A 20,514-nucleotide genomic window follows, 5' to 3' on the forward strand; every position below is an offset into this window, starting at 1 on the left:
ATATATATATATATATATATAGTCATGGGACATGGAGTATAGTGTGGGAGTGGAGTCAAAGGAATTGTAATAGATATGTATGATATTGGGGAGGAGGGGATGGATTGGGGGAGGGAGGTTGTCACTTTGAGGGGTAAAAAGTATAACTATTGCACTGTGTTGTACAGCTGAAACTAATTTTAAAAAAATGTGTATTTCACAATAAAAAAAAAGCAAACACTGCTTGGGAATTAATTAAAATTTCCACAATGTGCTCTTCATAAAGGATTTCACTTGATAATACTGAACAAGGCGGGGCAGTGGGGCAGTGAGGAATGGATAATTAATTCTCTGAGTATTTCAATCTGAGCTTAAAAAAAATGACTTAGTCCCAGTGAGGGTAGAGATTAAGAGAAGGAGTTCCTTTGTTTTATTTTGACTTTCTTAGCAGAATACTGAATGTAGGAAAAGAAGAAATAGATGCTAAACTGTAACTTTCTCCGTGTCAGTATGTTTTGCAGTTTTCACTAGTGGCTGAGCATAACTTATGTTTATGTGATTATCCAAGGTGACTACTGGAGTACCAGGTGCAGTTAGGGGCATCGATTTCTAGGAGACCCTTGGAAGGGGGAGGGGCTTCTGAGCTCTGTTTGAGGTTTAGATCTTTTTTGTAGCTTATGTCTTCTTGCTGTAGCTTCCCCTTGCCCTGTTTCCTCATTTGTTGTTGCTTAAATATAGAAAATGTTAGTTAATAATCTATGCAAACTAAGTGTTAAAAGGTTCTAAAGACCTCCCAAGGTTCTCTCTCATGAGAAGAGTACTTTAGGATATGAACTGTGTCCTGAGAGATCGCCCTGTGTAGTCTGGCTTCGACCAGGCCACAGACTCAGTGAAACCCCAGGGACAGGCACACCACCTTGTGAGATCCGCTGGTGTCCTGACACGTTGTGCGCTTCTCAGAGGTGGCACTCTGGCCCCTGTGCTGCTCTGGGGACAGCGGCAGGACTTCAGTCTGGAGCTCGGAGCTGAATGGGTCTGATGGCCATTCAGGACCCTGACCGTTTCCAATCAAGGAGGCAAAAATCAAACTCGATGGAGTGTGCAAATGTGACGCAGGAGGGAGGCTTTTGTGTTCTCGGGTCCTCCTATGCAATGTTCTCCATTTACATCATATCGAAATCTAATATTCATTCTCGTTTTTCTTCTTACCTGGCAAGTAAAAGGAACAGTAGGCTTTCACACACTGCCTTTCAGGGGGGCAGTAGTTCAAGTAGGGACCAAATATTTACGAGTGCATATATGTTTAAAAAGGACTGAGGGGGGGCAGTTTTGTTAAGAAAATGCTGACATTATTATTTTTTATATATATCCATAGGCCTCATTTCTAGGCTAATGGTCAATTATAACGTCTAGGAGTCAATGAAATCAATCAATAATGAATTAAAATAGGTCTGTGTCACCTATTATAAAAAATAGATTATTTTATAGTCACAATTGATAAATTGATTGAGTAATTAATTAGCCAGGCGCTGTTCCAGGTGCTGGGGACATGGCTGTGAGTGAGATAAATGAGCCCTCTGGCTCATAGAGCTCACAGTTCATGCAAGCGGATGAGCAAGACAAGTAAACAGGAGTGTAGATGAGGAGGATGCGTTTTTGATAGAGGATGTGCAGGATGCTGTGGGAACCTACCAGGGGGATGGCTTCCTGGAGGAGGTGACTGGCTAAGCTGAAACCAAAAGCAGACCTAGGGTGTAGCTATGCGTAAAGAGGGTTAGGTGGCTGGGGAAGAGAACACAGGGAGCGATGCCAGCCATAGATGGCTGCATGTTCAAAGCTGTGGAGGGCAGCTAGAGCCTGGTGCAGGCCGCTAACAGAAAGGTATTCCCTGGGCTGGTGTCACAAACTGCCAGGGGTGTGGACAGTGAGTCAGGAGGCAAAGGCTGCACCCAGATCATTACTGTTGATGACCCAACATCCATCAGACATGAAGGGGACACTGTTTCCACCATTAACTGGGAGCTGGTCATACTGGGCAGTGCTTTGTAAAGCTGAAGACTTTTCATTTTTTTATCATTTATATATTTCTCCATTTTTGCACGTCTATTATATAGTCTGTATGTAGTGGTTCTCAAACTTTAGCAGGGATCAGAATCATTTAGAGAGCTAATTCAGAGGGACTAGGGTAGGGCCTGAGAATGTGCATGTCTAGCAAGTTCCCAGGTGATGCTGGGGGTCGGAGACCACACCTGGAGAGCACCAGGTGAAGGAATTACAAGAAGAATTGCTTCCAGGTGGTCATGGTCCCCCGGGGACTCAGTTCCCTGAGACTTTGTCTGCTCCAAGACCTTTTCTTTGCTGAAGGGGCTTATGTTTCTTTTGTCCTGTACAGTCAACTTCCAAACGTTAGAGACGAGAACGCAGAGCGAGTCTCTGGAAAAAGGGGTTGGTTAGGAACGAAGCGTATGGCCACTTAGACCAAAGTGGCATTTGGAGCTCAGTGGCATTTTCTTGGTTTGTAGTTTAAAGCACAGGCAGCAAAGTAAACCTTTTAGTGTCTTTTTATAAGCAAGATGGCACTGGTCTTACTGCTTCTTTGTAAGGTGAGGCCCAGCCAAAGTGTTGGACTCGTTTGGCTGGGTCATTAGTGAATCAGAATTAGGATCCATTGTCAAAGTCCTCCTGGTCACTGAAATACTTTTCACAGAGAGCCCAGTACAGGGAACCACCATGGTCACTTTGAGATGAATACCAGGGTCCCAGCAAGTGCGGGAGAAACAAGCTCTGGACACAGTGCCGTTTTGTTGCTGGACCCAGATGGAGCCAGCAGTTCCTGTGCAGAGGCAGAAGGCCCAAACCGTCTCCCCACCATATGCACAAGACGAATAGGACCCGAGCCAGCGGCCAGGACCACGCTCCCAGAACGGCTGACAGGATGTATCTGTAAAAACCTGCTTCCTTTCTACTGACTTCAGGCTTTTAAAGAGCCTGGCCAATGAGCATAGAGAGTAGAGAAATTTGCAAGGAAATGGGGAAATCTGGTGATGATACTGGAATTAATAATCCTTTTCACATGAAAGAGCTGTTCTCTATGATCTTTATTTACTGTCTTACCTAGTGTTTGGAGTTTAAAAAGAGAGAGAAAGGGCAAGCTGGTTTCTTCATTGGATCCCCAGCCAATGGACCATGTGTGAGCGTGAAGGTAGGATGCCTTTGAGCTGCGCAAAGAATATGGGCCAGAAGACCTTTCAGAACCCCTGAAAGCTTTTCCATATGAAAAGGAAACCAGGAAATTGGAGTCTTCATTTTGTCTTTGCGATCAAAGCCAGGGAGGAAAGATATTAAGCAGATACTGACCTGTAGTTTTGTGGCCACTGTTAGGATTTATTGACCTGAATAGCAAATGGGGCTGCAGGCAGGCTGAGGCTGGTATTTAGTGCTTGGGTAAAAAAGATTCAGATTCAGAAGTTGACTGAAAACAGAGGGCTATCTGACTACAGATAATGAGTCATTGGCTTTGGTAATAGAAAGTAATGACAACCATGTTGGCTAGCATTGATTGACATGCATTATGTGCCTGGTAATATATTACTGTGTTGATAATAATGGATAATTTTAGGATAAGAGGAGGCGTAAGTGCTTACATGTTTGGGTGCTCACTCTGTGCCAGGCGGCAGCTAAGGGCTTTACTTGCATATATTGTGCCATTTGTGTGGGTGAGGAACCCAGTCTTAAAGGAGTTAAGAATATCACCCAAGGTCACCAGGCGAGAAAAAGACAGAGCCAGGATTTAAAACCAAATCCATTTTACCTAGAGCTTTTGCTTTTGACCATTACCTCCATCATCTGGTAATAGTTCCTCTTAGTAACCCACCCCTGATGGCATATTTTCTCCGTTTTGTAAACTGAGCTAAAGCACTCAAATTTTGCAAATGTTTTGTATACAGTTGACCCTTGAACAACACGGGTTTGAACTGTGCAGGCCCACTAATATGCAGATCTTTTTCAATAAATACAGTCAGCCCTCAGTATCTGTGGGTTTCTCCTCCATGGATTCCACTAATCACCATTTGAAATGGTATTTTCAATCCAAGGTTGGGGATCCACAGATGTGAAGAACCAACTGAAGTTATATGTGAATTTTCGACTGTGTGGGGGTCGGCCCCCCTAATTCTCGCATTGTTCAAGGCTCAACTGTACTGCAATTTATTTTCATTTTGAAGGATATATATATTTTTTTAAAGATTTTCTTTTAAGCAAAATTGTTCAGGCTTTGGAAGTATTATGCTGTAGTTTAGGTTGGCTGAGTATTAAACAAGCCAGTTTCATCCTACTGATCTTTTAAAGAGAACTATATTTGAATTTCAAAATGCTGCCCATTTTCTACTCAAACATTTTTTCTAGTTCACAGTATTAATTCTATAGATAAGGCACACGAATGTCTGACCCTGCTGCAAAAGACTAAACTCCTCCTGGATTTTAATGCTGCATGCCTGTAAAGTATTTCCTCCTTTTTCATCTTTTTCTTCTTTTGCTTCAAAAGACTGTTTAGGAGCAATTTCTCAATAAAGAGACTGATTTTTATTTCACATCTTGCTTAAGATGTTTTGACTGATGTGATACTAGTAACAAAGTGATTCTTAACTTTGGGGAGGCTGCAACCCTTTTGGAGACCTCCCTTTTGATGAAAGTTAAGACTCATTTTTTCCAGGAAAATGAGCACACACACCTGTGCATACAACAGGACATTCTCTGCATGGGGATCAGTGGACACGGGGTTAAGAAATTCTCCCTTTTCCTGTTTTTCTCTCTCCCTTCAGCTCTTCGATCAGTATATTGAGTCCTGTTAAATATCAGGCCCTGTGCTGTGTGTTAGGATTCCAGTGGTGAGTGCATTAGACATGGGTCCTGTCTTCATGGAGTTTATAGTCTAGTGAATGAGGAAGACAGCAAACCAATATCCTCATAAATCCACATGCTGTGATATGTGTGTGCTGTGAAGGACAACTTCATAATGTATAAAAAGATCATGTCATAGGAGTCAGACCCAGGAGGTGTGCGTGTAGGGAAAAGGGTGGGGGGGGGGCAGATGGAGCACCCCCACACATACCCCAGCCCTCACATGGTGAGGATATTTGAGCTGAGATCAAAAGGATGGAGACCCAGGTTAAGGTGCTGGAGAAGAGGGGCCCAGCCTGGCAGTGTTGTGTATTCTTGTGCCTCTGAGATGCGGATACTGCCAACTCTGAGCTGCCCATGTGCCTGTGCCAAGGAGCTCTGTGTCCTTCCTGTGTTAGCCTTTCAATGTAACAACGTCCATTGTACAGAATCTCACCTGTCAGTGATTCATTCCTATTCTGGGTCAAATCCTACTTCTCCTGAAGATACATCCGTCTCATGGAGCTTGAAAATGAGTTTTCTCTTCACCAGGTTACGGAATATGATATCTGGGGCAGTGGTTTATTTTACTTGCTATGATATGCTTGGAATCAGGGCTATGTTCCTTTTCAGCATACATTTGGGATGATGCAGACACACTTGCCACACACGTGTTTGCTACACATATGGCCCGTGTGCCCAGCCATGTCCGTGCTCCCCAGCACACATTCTAGAATGTACGTGCATCCCTGCACCTGCATGAAATTCAGGCGCTCGCTGTCCAAAGCACCATCCTTGGGGCAGCAGCTTTGGAAGCTTGTTAAAAATACAGAAACTGAGGTACCACCCTGGCCTTCCTGAATCAGAACGTGCGATTGGGTACGGCTCCCCATGATTTGGGTACACCGTAAGGTTTCGGCAGTGCTGGTTTGGTCTTCTATATTTCCCCTCTGGCCTACCCTGTGCTGTGTTGTTAAATAATTTTGTCCAAATTCTTCCATTTAAAGCTTGATAACACATTGAAACTTTAATAATATTTTAATAGAACTATCGCTATATATTTTCTATGCAAAGGAAAGGAGTCCAGGTAACCATTTTGTAGGACAGTTGTAATTTGACTCTAGTGTGCAACAGATAAATGTATTCGCAGGGGCTGAAGGCATGCTGTCACTCTTTTGCAAAAGGCATTTTCACCTGTTCTTGGGTTGGTCACCTGTTTGTCCCTGGCATTGTTCTTCATTATTTATATCAGGTGGAAAGTCTCTTAACAGAATTTTTTGAAAAGAGTTTTGTTCTGTTTTTGAAGAAATAGGGCCGGGCAGTTGTCCACTAACCAGTGAAATAGCTCATATGGATGAGTTGTAAGGTCATTTGTGTTTGCTCCATCCTTGGTCCTTAAACAGGACTTCACAGACAGTGGGCCACAAGACACCAGTGATGGGCAGCCCCAGGCCTCAGGCACTGGCTCATCCAGCCACATCTTCACTCTCTCTGGACCTATTCCTCTCTGTTCTCTGCTGTCCAAACTCTGTCCTTCAGTTCTTGATAACAGTCACTGAGTCACTGATTCCCTGCCTTGCTGGGCCATCTAAGCACTCATTTTGTTCCATATTCTGTCATTCCCCTTGGTTTTGGCACCATCCCCACACAGCACTGGGTCAGAGGCCCCTCCCACCAAGTCTCAGGCCCAGAGCCCCTGTCAGGAGGTAGAGTCTGTACTCAGGGGGAGTACAGAGACCATGTGTTCATGTGGCAATCTTCTCTTTGTACTTTGGTGACATCCTCTGTTTCCTAAGCTAGGTGAAGTTTGACATTAACATATGCTTTTGCTCACCTTGTATTAATTAGATCATTTTTTTTAGTTCCATATAAAGAAAATCCGTTAAACTAGCTTAAATAGTCACATGCTTAATTTGTAGAAATGAGTGCTGATTGACTCATGTAACCAAAAAGCCATGGTACCTTTCACTTCAGTTGTGGCATGATTCAGGGTTTAAGTAAGGTCCCAGGATTGGTGCTTTCTCCAGTTCCTTCCACGGTTCCTCTGTGTTGGAACACAGTTCCCCCCCAAATTCACCTGGGGAATAGCCTCAGACAAATTATGCAGACAGGGGTGAGTCTGTCTTTTCGGAAACCCCAACAAGTCCTGTTTACCTCACTGGCTCTGGTTGGGTTTTGTGCCTACCTCTACACCCATCCCCTTGGTTGGGAAAAAAAAATGAGTTGATTCCTTTGATGAGTGGTTCTCAAACTTCAGCAGACATCTGACTCATTGGGAGGATCTGCCAAAACGCTGATTGCTGGCCCCACTCCCAGAGTTTCTGATTCAACAGGTCTCAGGTGGGATCTGAGAATTTCTGACAAGCTCCCAGGTGGCGATGATACTGCTGGTCTGAGGACCACCCTTTGAGAAACGCTGCTTTGGACCAATCAAGGTCTCATCACATAGAGAATGGGAGACAGGTGTTCTCCTCAGGTAGCTCTAGGTACTCCTTGACCTGAAGAGGGGTGAATGGGTATTTCCGTCTCTCCCTCTCTAGCATATTCATTGTGCCTCTATTTAATCACAACTCCTGCCAGTATGTAGTGAGGACCATCTACACCAGATACTTTCTTAGCTCGGGGCCTGCAGTTGTGGTCAACGCCAAGGTTTTACTCTCATAACCTGGAGGGGTGACAACAATAAGCAAATCCAAGATAATACAGGTATAGGCAGTGGTTTCAGGTGCTACAAAGAAGCCCGGAGCAGGGAAGGTGATGGAGAACGATGCTGGGACCTGGGAAGGCCTCTGGGATAAGGTACCATTTGAGCTGAAACCTGGAGGGAGTGAGGGAATGCGCCAAGTGCAAATGAAGGAAACATGCTTACCATGCAGTGCAAAGCACTTGGAGAGTTTGAGAAATAACCAAAGGCTACTGCATCTGAAGCAGAAGGAGCAAAGAGGAGGGAGGTGAGGCACAGAAACAGGGCTTCACAGGCGGGGAAGGGCCTTGGGTTTTACTGTGAGAGAAGAGGAACTTCCCTGAGACGTGAGCAGCGCATCTGGGAATAGGGATTTGAAATAGGATAGAATAAGCATAGATGTAGGGAGAGTAGACTGTGCCCTGATAGTTGGTTAACGTCCAACTACTGAAAACCTAGCATTGGGCCTTACGTGGACCTGGCACTTTTGCTCCTGACCCTAATGCTACCCAAACCATACGTTTTGAAACTCAGTATTCTTTAGAGGCAGGAATAGGAATACATTTCCCTTCTCTTTTGGTCTGGGCCTCTTGATCGCCAGTCTGGGTTCCTTTCTAGTTAAGTCTAAGATTGTTTTCTTCTGCATTTGAGCTCTGAGAAAATCCCCCAACATCACATATACTTGAAGCTCAGCCATTTCTCACAGGCCTCCTTCAGGCAGAGGGGCAAAGGGGTTGCCATTGACTCTTGCTTGGGAAAGCATATTGATTGTTCAAAAATAACTTCTTTTTAATGAAAGGGAAGAAATGAAAAGTAGGTCTGATTAAAATACAGGTGTAGTCGCAGGGGAACATACTTACAGGTCTGCAGGGCTGCTGGGATGGAGAGGCCTCTTGGGACCGTCAAGAAAGAGAGTCATGAGGCTGATCTAGCAATAAACATGAACACGGAGCACCAGTCTCCCGCAGGCCAAGTTCGTCCAAAGGGTCTGCCTCCATCCTGAGCCTTGGTGACAGGGCCAGTGGTGCAGCCAGCATGTCCCTCCCCGGCTCAGAAGCGCTAGGTCATTTATTCGATCCCGTTCACAACTCCTGAGCATGGCCATCAAGGCTCCATGCCAGGAAGCAATACCTTATGTGTTGAGCTTTGCTCATGTTTACCTACGTTCAACTCCACCCAATCCGGCAACCCCTGAGTGCCCTCGGCACTTTCCTGGGAATGTGCCTTTGCTTATGGCTGATGTCATTTGCTGACTGTCCTTCTCTGCTTCTCTCTGTTCCAGCCAAGTTTAAGGATCATTTCTTTCTAGAAGACTTTTCTCCCACTAAAATCGATTCCCCCACTCCCCTCTCTCTTTCTCTCTTACATTTTGGTTATTTTGTTTTATGCACTAATTCCATTTAGTCTTGGCTATATTATCGTTATTCCTCCATATGACAGCTTCCCTCAACAGGTTTCAGCTCTTCAGGGAAGAGGTCATTTGTCATTCATATTCATGTCCCCCACCCCATACCTGGGATCTGTCAAGCAATTCCCTTTTTTGTGGGAGAGAGGGTGTATTTTTATACAACCTCTCCTTTTCTTTTGGGACACCTGCATTACACTTTTCTGAAGTCAGGCCCACTTCCCCTTTTTCTCTAGAAATTTCTAGAATCACCTCTGAGAAAGAGAAATATGATTGGACCCAACCAAACAGTCTGCCTCTAGGGGTGAAATATGACTGTGCAGTGATGGTTGAGGGGGGCCAACAATGAGCTCAGACACACTCTGCTCATGGATGTGCTTAGCCTCCGGGCCTCCCAATGCAAGCTTGTCTTCCCTCTGTTGGCCCGTTGCCTGGGTGAAGAAAGGACAGATGTCACCATCATGGATCTCCCAACCTGACAAATCGGTATAGGGAGTGTTCAGAAACACATTTCAGCTCAGAGAGGGGAAGAGAGAGAGCTGACACACACATTTTCAGGCCATGGGATTCGCAGAGATATCCTTTACTACATACATGTAACTTTATTTGCTTTCTTTTGTTCAACGATCTGTCTTCTGGATTTATCTTAATTGGGAATTGCCTCCTGTGTAGAAGTGGCTGGCTAGGACCTCACTCTTTGTGTGAGGGTTGGAGGTATGTGGTCTTCTAGGAAATGAGGGAGGCGTGTGATGGAGTGTGCCTTCGTGTCTCCATGTTCTTGGCTCTTCGTGAGTGTGTTGAGAAGAGTCCTGTTGCTCCTAACTGCTTGTCCTTTGTGAATCTCACCTCACAGATGAGTTGCAATTTGAGGCATGCAGTGCATAATTGAGTTGTCAGGGCCATCGTGTTGTGTGCATTCTGAACACATTCCCCTACGTCTGCAGAGGCCAACAGCAGACCGTGAGTGTGCCTCTGGAAGAATATGTGCCATCTTGTTCTCATTCAGACTTTCTTCAGAGAGGTCTAAGAAGACAGGTTCAATTTGGGTTTTGTTCTTCTTCCCTCTAGATGACACTGGAAGAAAACAAAAAGCACCTGAGGACCTGTCCAAGTCAATCATATCTATGTTTATAGACCAAGTTTGCCATAGAGGGCTAGTCAGCGATGTCTGGACTCACCAGGGTTGAGAACAGTTTGATTTTTGACTCATGAGTCAAATGACTTCCAGCGGAGGATGAAATAATTTTTGATATGTAGATTCCTCAGGCTGAAATTAGTCCTCTTTTGACTTATGGACTATGAGATAACTTAATACACAAAGTGCATATTTACTTGACAGTCTTATTTAAGAAAGGTGGTTGTGTCCTTTCCAAACTGTCCATTTGTCTTGAAGTGAGTAGATTAACTATTTTCTATGTGAATTGGGGACACTGTTTTATTCAAGCTAACATTGCTCCTCAGCTGAGGGAGCATTGGGAGAATTTTCACTGCTGCCTTTGAATGGATTAAGGGAGTGGAATGGTGATTACAGACTTATTTTTTTCAAGGTGGCCCAGTCTATGAGGGGTAAATAAGCATTGGATTGTTACTCAGGCCTTCAGTGCCCCAGCTCCTAAAGTCAACCTTCCAGATGACATTGTTGATTCTTATCAATATGATAACACATGTAGACCTGACCACACGTGCCACAAGACCACGTACCCAGAGCTTAAGCCAAGCAGGGGGCTCCTTTCAGGCCTGGGTGAAAACTCACAGAATGTGATTCTCTGTGGAGCCCTACTGGGGGCACCCTCCACATACTTACAGGGAAGACTGCTGCCCTAGAAAGAGGATCCTATGGTCCTATGTGCTCTTCTTGGTTCATAGTTTTCTTAGTAAAGATCTTGAGCCTCTTCTGCTTGAAACGTTATAGTCATAACTAGGCACAATTGATGCTATTCTGCCTTTCACACCCTCTTCAACCAGTTATCGACTCAACTGATTTATCCTGTCTAACAAATTATGCACATGTCACTCTTCCATTTACTGGCTGTATGATAGGGTAACTGCTCTGCGCTTTCCTTGTCTGTGAAATGAGATGAGGAAGTGCTACGCTCGGGGTGGTGGTTAGAGCCCAAGGAGACGATGGATGGGAAGCACCCGGGCCAGTGCGTGCGTGTAGATAGGCTTAGGCAGCGTCTGTCTCCTCCTCTCCCTGCCTTCCTCACTCACAGAGAGAGTCTGAGGCCCTCATCCCCACAGGCCTGCACTGCAGCCACAGGCTCCGAACCTGTTCCCTCTGCTTAAATCTGTTTTCTCCTCTAAACCTCTCTGCCTGGCGAGTTCCACACTCAGGTGCTCCTTTGTGCTTTCTGGCCCTCGCCTCAAAAACCTTAAGTAGCCCCTTACTTGAAGGACAAAGTCTAAACTCTTTAGCTTGGCGTCCAAGGTTTGTTCCAATCTCTCTACCCTGCACACCTTTTCAAATAAACATTTCATTTTCCAAACCCTCTGGCCCGGCCCGACTGACAGGCTCTGAGTGGGCTGTGCCCTGTTTCGTGTCTGGCCCTTTGCCTCGAGTCTGCTTTCCCATCTTTCCACATCCAGCTCAAATTTCACGACTTTTGTAAATCTCTCCTGTCCACCCAAGACACATGCTTTTCTTTTTTCGTGAACTCTTACATGAATTGCACACTTCATTGATTTGGCCGTTAATCAAACTGCCTAGCTTCTTGGTGTGATCATTGATTGGAATTTAAATCCTCTCTCACCATTTATCCCTTCTGCACCTTACTTCCCATCTCCTCAACTAGAGGGTGCAAATGTCACAACGTTGAGGACTATGTCACATTTATATTTCACATCTCCTAACAAAACGTTCCTTGCATTGGAGGCTCCCAGGAGTTGATTTGATGCTGGAGAGGTTCATCGTGATTAGAATACATCTTTTCGTTACAAAATTCTTTGTTTTCAGCAGTCCGTGTGGCAACTCAATGCACAGCATCTCAATGTAGATTGGGACATGCCAATGTGAATCACCTTATTAACTGCGCAGCATTCTCAAACTAATTTGTCACTGTGTCCTCCGGACATTAGAACGCTAATTTTCTCAGACTTTGTAACTTTCGCCAAGCCTCTAAGCGTGTCTTTGGCTGACATCCTCCAGAGACTAAACTGAACAGCGGCAACTGACTAAATAAGCCGTTTGGAGTGTTATATAATTTGGACTTAGACTGAGGGTTTTTTTCGGAAGTAAAATAGAAATATGACACCGACTCAGGCCCAGGTGTTTTTCTCCTCTTCTCCGTGTTCTGATCTTTCCAAAATGAATCTCGGGCAGCTCTCTATGTTTTAGGATTGTTTTTCCGATGGGACTCCTTTTCATTTTATGTCATATCAGGCCCCTTTTCTGGTAGAAGCTGTGTGACATATGAGGTCTGATGCCCAATACATGAGGTTATGTACTTTCAGTTCTTCAATATGTTGAGTTTTGATATAATGGCTCAAAGTGAAGACTTATTGTCTAACCCTTTGGGCTCAAATCCTGGATTTACCATTACTGTGTGTCGTAAGGAAAATGGCAGACTTTCTAGGCCTGAAGCTCCTCATCTCTAAAGTGCGTATAACACTACTATGGACCTCATAAGATTTTTATAACTGTTATATGAATAGTATGTTTGAAGCACTTAATACAAAGTCTGCGACATAGTAAATGCTCAACAAATGTTTGTAATTTTTTTAAAAAATGCTTTATATCCAGTTGCTAAGGTAGTAGTGATAAGGACTAACACAAAACAAACCCTTTTCAATCCTGGATCTGTAAGATTTTGTAGAGACTTCAAAAATACCGATCAAAGGTCTGTGCCAATTCTATAAATCTAATTATTAACACTGGTTTCGACAGGGAAATGCGAAATGTTCACATTTCCACATATCGATCCCTGGCATATTAGACCTACATGGAGCACGGACATTTTTGTCTTTCCCAGTGTTGTGTAATGAGCCTGGCTTACTGGAAATGGCCTTGCGTTATTGTCCTGAATAAACTAAGGACGTGGAGCCAGTGGAGGACACTGTCATGAACAGTTCCACGAACGTGAACTCAACTGGTTCTTGGAGCCACCGACCTGCTCAAGGAGGTCACCCCAGAGCTCTCAGTTTCCACATTATTTTCTTTCACCATCTTCTTAGTCACTGACCTTGAGAGTGCTGGAGAGCATCATGATAGGCTGAGTGACATAGAGAGTGTGTGTTTGCTACTGCCTTCCTTACTCCACGTTCTTAAGTTTCCCTTGAGAGCTTATCAGTAACCGTTAGCAGGGATGAGAGTGGAGAATAAGAGAGGACTTTTCTGACTACATTGTCTTCCTCTGTATTTTTTGAAGTTTTTACCCAGGAAACATGAAGTTTGGAGCTGTTTTCTCCTGATGCCAAATTCCTGGGTTGGAACAGAAAAAGACCCTGACAATCTGCATGGATTTTTTAATGTTCCTTAACATTAGATACTCCCTTGAGTATTTTATCATTCTAATTTTTACCCCAATATGGGCATCCAGATGAATTTAGTCTTAGATTAAGCCTAAAATATTTCTTGTAAGAGAGTGGGCAATCATGGGAGAGGCAGGACTATGTTTTTCAAATGGATTGGTGTATTAGTCAGGGTTTTCCAGAGAAACAAAACCAATAGGACATACAAAGAGATTTATTATAAGGAATTGGCTCATGTGACTATGAAGGCTGACAAGTCCTAAGGTCTACAGGATGAGCTGGCAAGGTGGAGGGAGACTCGGGAAGGTGGTGGTATAGTTCTAGACTGAAGGGCAGCAGGCTCGCAGGACCCAGGAAGGGTGGCTATTTCAGTTCAAGTCCAAAGGCAGGAAAAAACCAGTGTCCCAGTTGGAAGGCACCCAGGAAGAATTGTGTCTTACTCAAGGGAGGGTCAGGCTTTTTGTTAAATGCAGACAGTTCAACTGATTGGATGGGACCACCCACATTGTGGAGGGCAATCTGCTTTACTCAGTCTATTGCTTTAACTCTTAATCTCATCCAAGATCACCCTTACAGAAATACCCCGAAAAATGTTTCACCAAATATATGGGTGCCCTGTGACCCAGGCAAGCTGACACATGAAATTAAGCATCACAATATGGACTTTCACTTTGATTCAATTCTCCACATCACCCAACAGCCATCCCCTTAATGTGTTATCCTTTCACGGGTTTCTTGACTGGCACAATACATAAAATGGTAAAGAAGCTTCAGGTCAGTGAGCAGTTACTGACTTCCGCTGTATGTGGGTACTGGGTAGGCTCTGTGGGGGGCAAAGATGGACTAGTTGTGATGTCTGCCTCAAGACTGCAACTTTCTCCATGCCAGATGTCTGCTGCCAACCTTTCTTTAGAAATTCATTGTCTTGAAGCTAATTGATCTGGAGTGTGTCAGCACTTAGAAGGTTTCTTTCAAAATTTGACTTTCTTGAGTTTAACCTTTCTACTTGCTCTAGCTTCCCCCCCCCCCCCCATCCTTGCAGAATGGCGGAGCTGCTTTTCATCCTTCTGGGTTTTAATGTAATGTAGAATCTTGCTGACAGTCACTATGCAGTGAGAGGGAAAATGCCATCCAAGGAAAACCCTCCACTCCTCCAGAGCTTTTCAAATGAAATCATACTCCTGATGAGATTTTGAAGCGGCGACCTGACGTTGAACCATGTATCAAGGTTTCTGCTGGCTCTTGTGTGCACTGGACTTCGCTGGCTGTCTATCCATTGGCTCTGCTCTGTAGTTTGCATTTTTGTTATCTTTGATCTTTCCATGGGCAAAGAACACCTGGCTTTATAAGCACCAAGGTCTTATTACCTCCCGTTGCCAATCCCAGGCCACCATGTTTCAACAGCTTCCCTGTCCTGTGTCCTCCGCCCCCTCAGTGTCTATTTGTTGGGGGTGAGGGTGGGGGGCAGCAGGGAGAGAAGGAAAATGGATGCACAGGTCAGCCTTTGCTTCCTGTTTGGTGTGATCAGTGTAGCATGGAGGGTAAGTAAGTGCCAGATCATGGAGTCTCTGGAGGATTCGGAAAAGGATGTAGTGATGAGAACAACAGCTGGCTGGCTGGTCTGGGAATCACAGAAGTAGTATGTTTGTCACTTTCCTCATCACTGTTGTATGTGCTTTCAGACTTTATATACTGTGTGTTCCTGTGAAATTTGGAAGAATCTGCACAGATGGATCTAGGATGGAAAGGCTTAGTTTTGTCCTATGGAGACCCTGGAGGAGCTGCAGGAAGGGTTTCCTATGGGAGCCGAAGGTGCTGGCTTCAAACTCGAAAGCTGTGCTTTCTAATTTAGATCATATTATTTCTTTCAATTTAAACATTTACTATTTGAAGTGAGAAATGCACCCAGATCCCCAGGTTGCATGATCAGATAAGAGTGTGGAGATTTAGGAGTAGAACGACTGATGTTAATCTCAGGGTGGTGAGATGATCCTGAAACTCCGGGTGAAGGCACAGGAGACATTTACCATGGACTCAAGAGCCGCTGTGGAAAGACGAATTGCCTTTGCCCTTAAAACGTTTCCAAGGGAAAAAAACCCTTCTGGTTCAGTGGTTTTCTTCTGAGGCTAATGGCTGAACCTGCTTGGAGAGCGAGGCGGGGAGTGTAAAGGCTGGGGTTTCCATACGGAAGATTGATACTTAAATTAGTTTTCAGTGACATGGTCCTGTTAACAACTCCTTGGAAAAATTATTGAGGAGAGACAGCTTTTTATTATTTTTATTAAGCTTTTATGGAATCTCCTGCTGTTTCATAGAATTTCAAATGGGAAACCAGACACGCTGTAGCATAATCTCTCGGTTCTAGATTATTAGCAGAGGTTTTGTCCTGGTGGGCTCTAACCAAAGGTTTAGTTAGCCATGACCCTGCATCCATTCTTTGTGATCAAATTGAATTTGTCCCCCAGTTACCTTTTCATGAGTATGGTTTGTCTGCGCAATCAATCAGATGGATTTTTCTGGTGATCCAATCGGGTGGTAAAGGTTTTGTTGATTGGCTGTGATTTGCTGAAGCCTGAATGTTACAATCATTTGGAGGCCGTTGGGTGGTCTGCTGAAAAGAAATCTCATCTGAGGATAACAAGGTTGGGTATATCGGAATTCAAGACTTTGGTTTGGATCTCAGATGATATTGGATGATAATAAATATTTCCTTGGTAATCCGTGTGAATCTCACAGGCTAAAACTCTTTTCAGCCCTCTGAAGAGAAAACAATTTAAGGAAAAATTATGGTCTGTGGGGATTGCCGTCAATTCTGAAATGAGCTTAGGAGAAAAATATCTTGTATTATCTAAATGGCTGCTAAAGAATGGATATGGCTATTGTTTAATAGCATTTATAGAAATGTTTGTATAAATTTCACATTTAAACTCCTGGAGTAGTTTATAAGATTTATTAAATTCTTCCTTTCAGCAAGTTAAAATTCAAACTTAGTATGCTTCAAAAATGTCTTACACACATACCATGAATGCTGCAAGAGAATTAGGAAACACAGACAATGAAGAAAGTAAAACTAACTCCACCAAGATAACTGGTTTTTATTATTTTCAGGCATACATGGGTATGTATACACGTATAGACTTGTTTTACAACAGCCAGATCGTATTGTACATAGCATTGTAAGCTGTTTTATTTTTACCTAACAGTAAATTATTCACATTCTTATATATCAGTAAATATTCTCTACACTACTGTAAATGCCTGTATAGTGCTTTATTTTTATTTTCATTTATTAAATACCTATTTAGAGTGTATAATGTGCCAACGTTCTAGTTACTTTACAAATAGTAACAAATGTCATATATAAATATAGATGTAACGTAGTTCATTTTTACCATTCCACCTATGTTTTTACAATGATTTTAAGTATTATTGCAATGAATATACCTCAATAGTTGTGCTTATCCTCATTTCCTTAGGGTAAGTTTTCAGAAGTGGATTTCTAGGTAAAATGGCCTGCAAATTTTAAGGCTTTGGAGATATAAATGACTGCCAGAAAGGCCAAGCCAATTATATATATATATATATATATATATATATATATATATATATATATATATTTTTTTTTTTGTTTGTTTGTTTTTTTAAGCTGAGCCATCCTGCTACCTGTTGGCAGCTCAGCGACAGTTCAGCTCGGGCCGGGCTCGAACCGCTGTTGCTCAGAGCAATTTTATATTTTAATTAGCAATAGGTGAGCAAGCACCCTTGCCAACAGTATCTTCACTAAAATAAAGAATAAAAACCTAGAAAACTCAAAAGCAAAGAAAAAGAATTCCTAAAATGATAGGCAAAAATTGATTTCTCGTTTTTAATGCCATTTATCTTTTTCTTATTGATTTTTGTGAGTTCTTTTGATATTAAAGAATATTAACCTTTTGTAATATGTGAGCCATTTTTTTTGTTACTCCGATTCTTAGTTATTATTATATGCAAGTGTTACTTTTTTTGCTAGTCAGTATATCTTTTTTGTGGTTTATGGGTTTTCCCTTTGCGTTTATGCTTATATGGGTTTTACTTGCCCCTAGATTATATAAAAATATACATAAATTTTATTCAAGTACTTTTATGGTTTCATTTATTTTATTTTAAATCCCTAATCCATCTGGAATTTATTTTGGTCAGCATACTTTTTTTTTCTTTTTAACCATCTAGAATGCTTTCAGTACACAGGAGCAAATGTTGTCCATACGGTTTTGAAGCAAGCTGTGTAATGAAATATCAAACCTTGGGCTTAATACTTTTTAAAAATTAACATTTATTAACTTCTTACTGTGTGTCAGGTAGTAGGCTAACGGTTGCATGAATTATTTCATGGGCTTCCAACCAGAAGCTCCGTTTAAAGTGTCCTGTAGCTATCAAGGTGGTATCATGGGAACTGGTCATCTTCCCAGAACGTCCCAAGATGCTGCTGGGTGAGGGGCGTAATTCCCCACCCACAACCCTGGTTTCAGCTTGGGTCCCTCTTTGTGTCCATGTCTCCCCTGACGCTGGGATGTAGTCTGGGCAGCGTCACTGTCTCTCTTTTTCCTGCTGGGTTCTTCCAATGGTTTGTAAGTGCAGCTGTTTGTGTTGATGCGTCTTCTCTCTTACTGACAGCATTTATTGACACAATTGGCGTTTTTATTGCCTTTCTGTTTTTAATCTAGGGGAGATGATTCCTGCATAATAAGCTTGGGTTTCCATTTTTAGGCAGCTGTCTTCATGTGGCCATGTGTTTCATCCCCTTCCTCCTATAAACTCCACCACAAGCAGCCACATCTGCACATGTTTTCCCCGGATCTCTGGAAGTTCACCTCCATCCCCTCGGGCCCTGAGCCCCAAGGGTTTACCTCTCAGGCTGCGCTGCTCATTCAGCCAGCCAAGGGCCGGCACTGCTTGACGGTTTGCTCCAGTGTCTAGCAGTTGCTATTATAGTTATAGATTCTCATGTGTTCTTTTGCTTTTTAAACCAGATTTGACATGGGAATTGTTAATTTATGAAATCTTGCTGTGTGAGCCGTGAGGTGTTTCTGTGCTTCTCCTTTATTGACCATGAAAACCCCAATTCATGAATTCATTCAAAAAGTATTTTCTGAGTGCCTAGTAGGTCCCAAGGACTGTGTGAGGCTCAGGGATGCCTATTTAGATTAAAAAAAGTCAGGTCTCTGTCCTCACTAAGCTGACAATGTAGCAAGGAAAAAAGCATTAAGTCATCACACAAGTGAATGTTGTTGCAAAAACCTGATGTGGCCTCAGGCCCTAGGGAAGGTGCCCGGAGGGAGGAAGCCTTAAGTTGCCATCTGAAAAGGCATGGGCGTGAATCAGGTGAGGGAGGTACAGAAGAACTCCAGTGCAAAGGCCCTGAGGTAGAAAAGAGCAAAGTATATTTCAGAAACTGAAAGGAGACAAGAGGCAGGGGATGAGTGGATGAGATGAGGCTGGAGAGGCATGTGCAGGCCAGATTGCATAGGTCACAGCAATGATATGGGTCGCCATACTATCATACTAAGAAAAGTAATAGGGAGTCAAGAAAGTGTTATTAGTGGGAATGATTATCATTCACTATGTGTTTTTTTTAAAAATTATCCAATTACAAATTACTATTAATCAAAAAATGTTTAATTTTGAGCCAATAAATGGTTCAGTCCTTCAAAAGTGTATTAAGTGGTTACCATGTAAATGGCTTCATACTAGGTGCTTCAGGGCTTACAAAGATGGTGTACATCTAAGTCCTGCCCTCCAGGTGCTTGTATTCTAGCAGGGGACAATAAACATGTACACAAATAACTTTAATGCAAGTAAGACCAGTGCAGATAAACAAGTACAAATATTTAGAAATAGGATGATTGTCTTAGGAGAAAGGTGACTAATCTCTTGAGAAATATAGCCATAGCAGTCATTTTTCTTCTCTTTTTTTTCAGTTTGATTGAGATATAATTCACACATACAATTCACCCATTTAAAATGTACAATTCAATGGTTTTTATTGTATTTACAGGAATGCGTAACCATCGCCACATTACTTTTAGACATTTTTATTATCTGAAAAAGAAACCCTGTATGCTCCTATTATCCTATATGACCCCCAGTTCTAGGCAACCACTAGTGTACTTTCTGTCTCTATAGGTGTCATGATTCTGGATATTTGTCTGAATGGTATCATATATTTTGTGGTCTTTTGGGAATGGTTTTTTTCACTTATCATAATAGTTTCAAGGTTCATCCATGTTGTAGCATGTATGAGTATTTCAACCCTTTTAATGGTCAAATAACATTCTGTTGTATGGCTAGGCCACATTTTGTTCATCCATCCATTAGTTGATGGACATTGGGTTGTCTCTACCTTTTAGCTGTTGTGACTAGACTGCTATGAATAGTCATGTACTTGTATTCGTTTGAATACCTGTTTTCAGTTCTTTCAAGTGAAATTGCAGAATCGTATGGTTACTCTCTGTTTAATCATTAGAGGAACTGCCAGGCTGTTTTCCAAATGGCTGCCACTTTTTTTCATTCCCACCAGCCGTGTATTTATGTTCTGATTTCTCCACATCCTTGCCAACACTTGTCATTACCTCACTTTTTGATGATAGCCAGTGTAGTGGGCGTGAAGTATGTCTCCTTATGGTTTTGGTTTGCATTTCCTTGATGACGATTGGTGTCCAGCATCTTTTAACATGATGGCATAAATTCTTAGGTTAGAAAAAAATAATGAATAACATACCTTTTTGTAATGATGATAGAATGGAGATAAAAATGAGATTTTTTTGTTTAGAATATAAACTCCATGAGGACAGGGACCTTCCTGTCTTATTCATATGTGCAATCCCATTACCTTGGTAGGCAATAGTAGCATATAGCAAAATGGTAATAAATAGCAAAATAGTGGATGGACGGATGAGAAGATGGATGGATAGATGTATGTATGTATGAATGGATAGATGGATGCCTTCTTCTTTCTGATGACATTAGAGTAAAGATTTATAAGACAATATAGTTTTTTTCCATCTGCCTTTTCCCTTGCCTTATTCAGCTTGTGGACTTAGTCCTATATACACAAAGAAAGAAA

The 20,514-nt window shown here is 42.6% G+C and overlaps 1 protein-coding gene across 3 annotated transcripts in view; it reads left to right on the forward strand.

The window, feature by feature from the left end:
* The window catches only part of BMPER (BMP binding endothelial regulator), a 227,200-nt gene that overhangs the window by 170,126 nt on the left and 36,560 nt on the right, over positions 1-20,514 (forward strand). The window lies entirely within an intron of this gene.

This window comes from Hipposideros armiger, unplaced genomic scaffold (assembly GCF_001890085.2).
Source record: "Hipposideros armiger isolate ML-2016 unplaced genomic scaffold, ASM189008v1 scaffold_526, whole genome shotgun sequence".
Classification (NCBI taxonomy): Eukaryota; Metazoa; Chordata; class Mammalia; order Chiroptera; family Hipposideridae; genus Hipposideros; species Hipposideros armiger.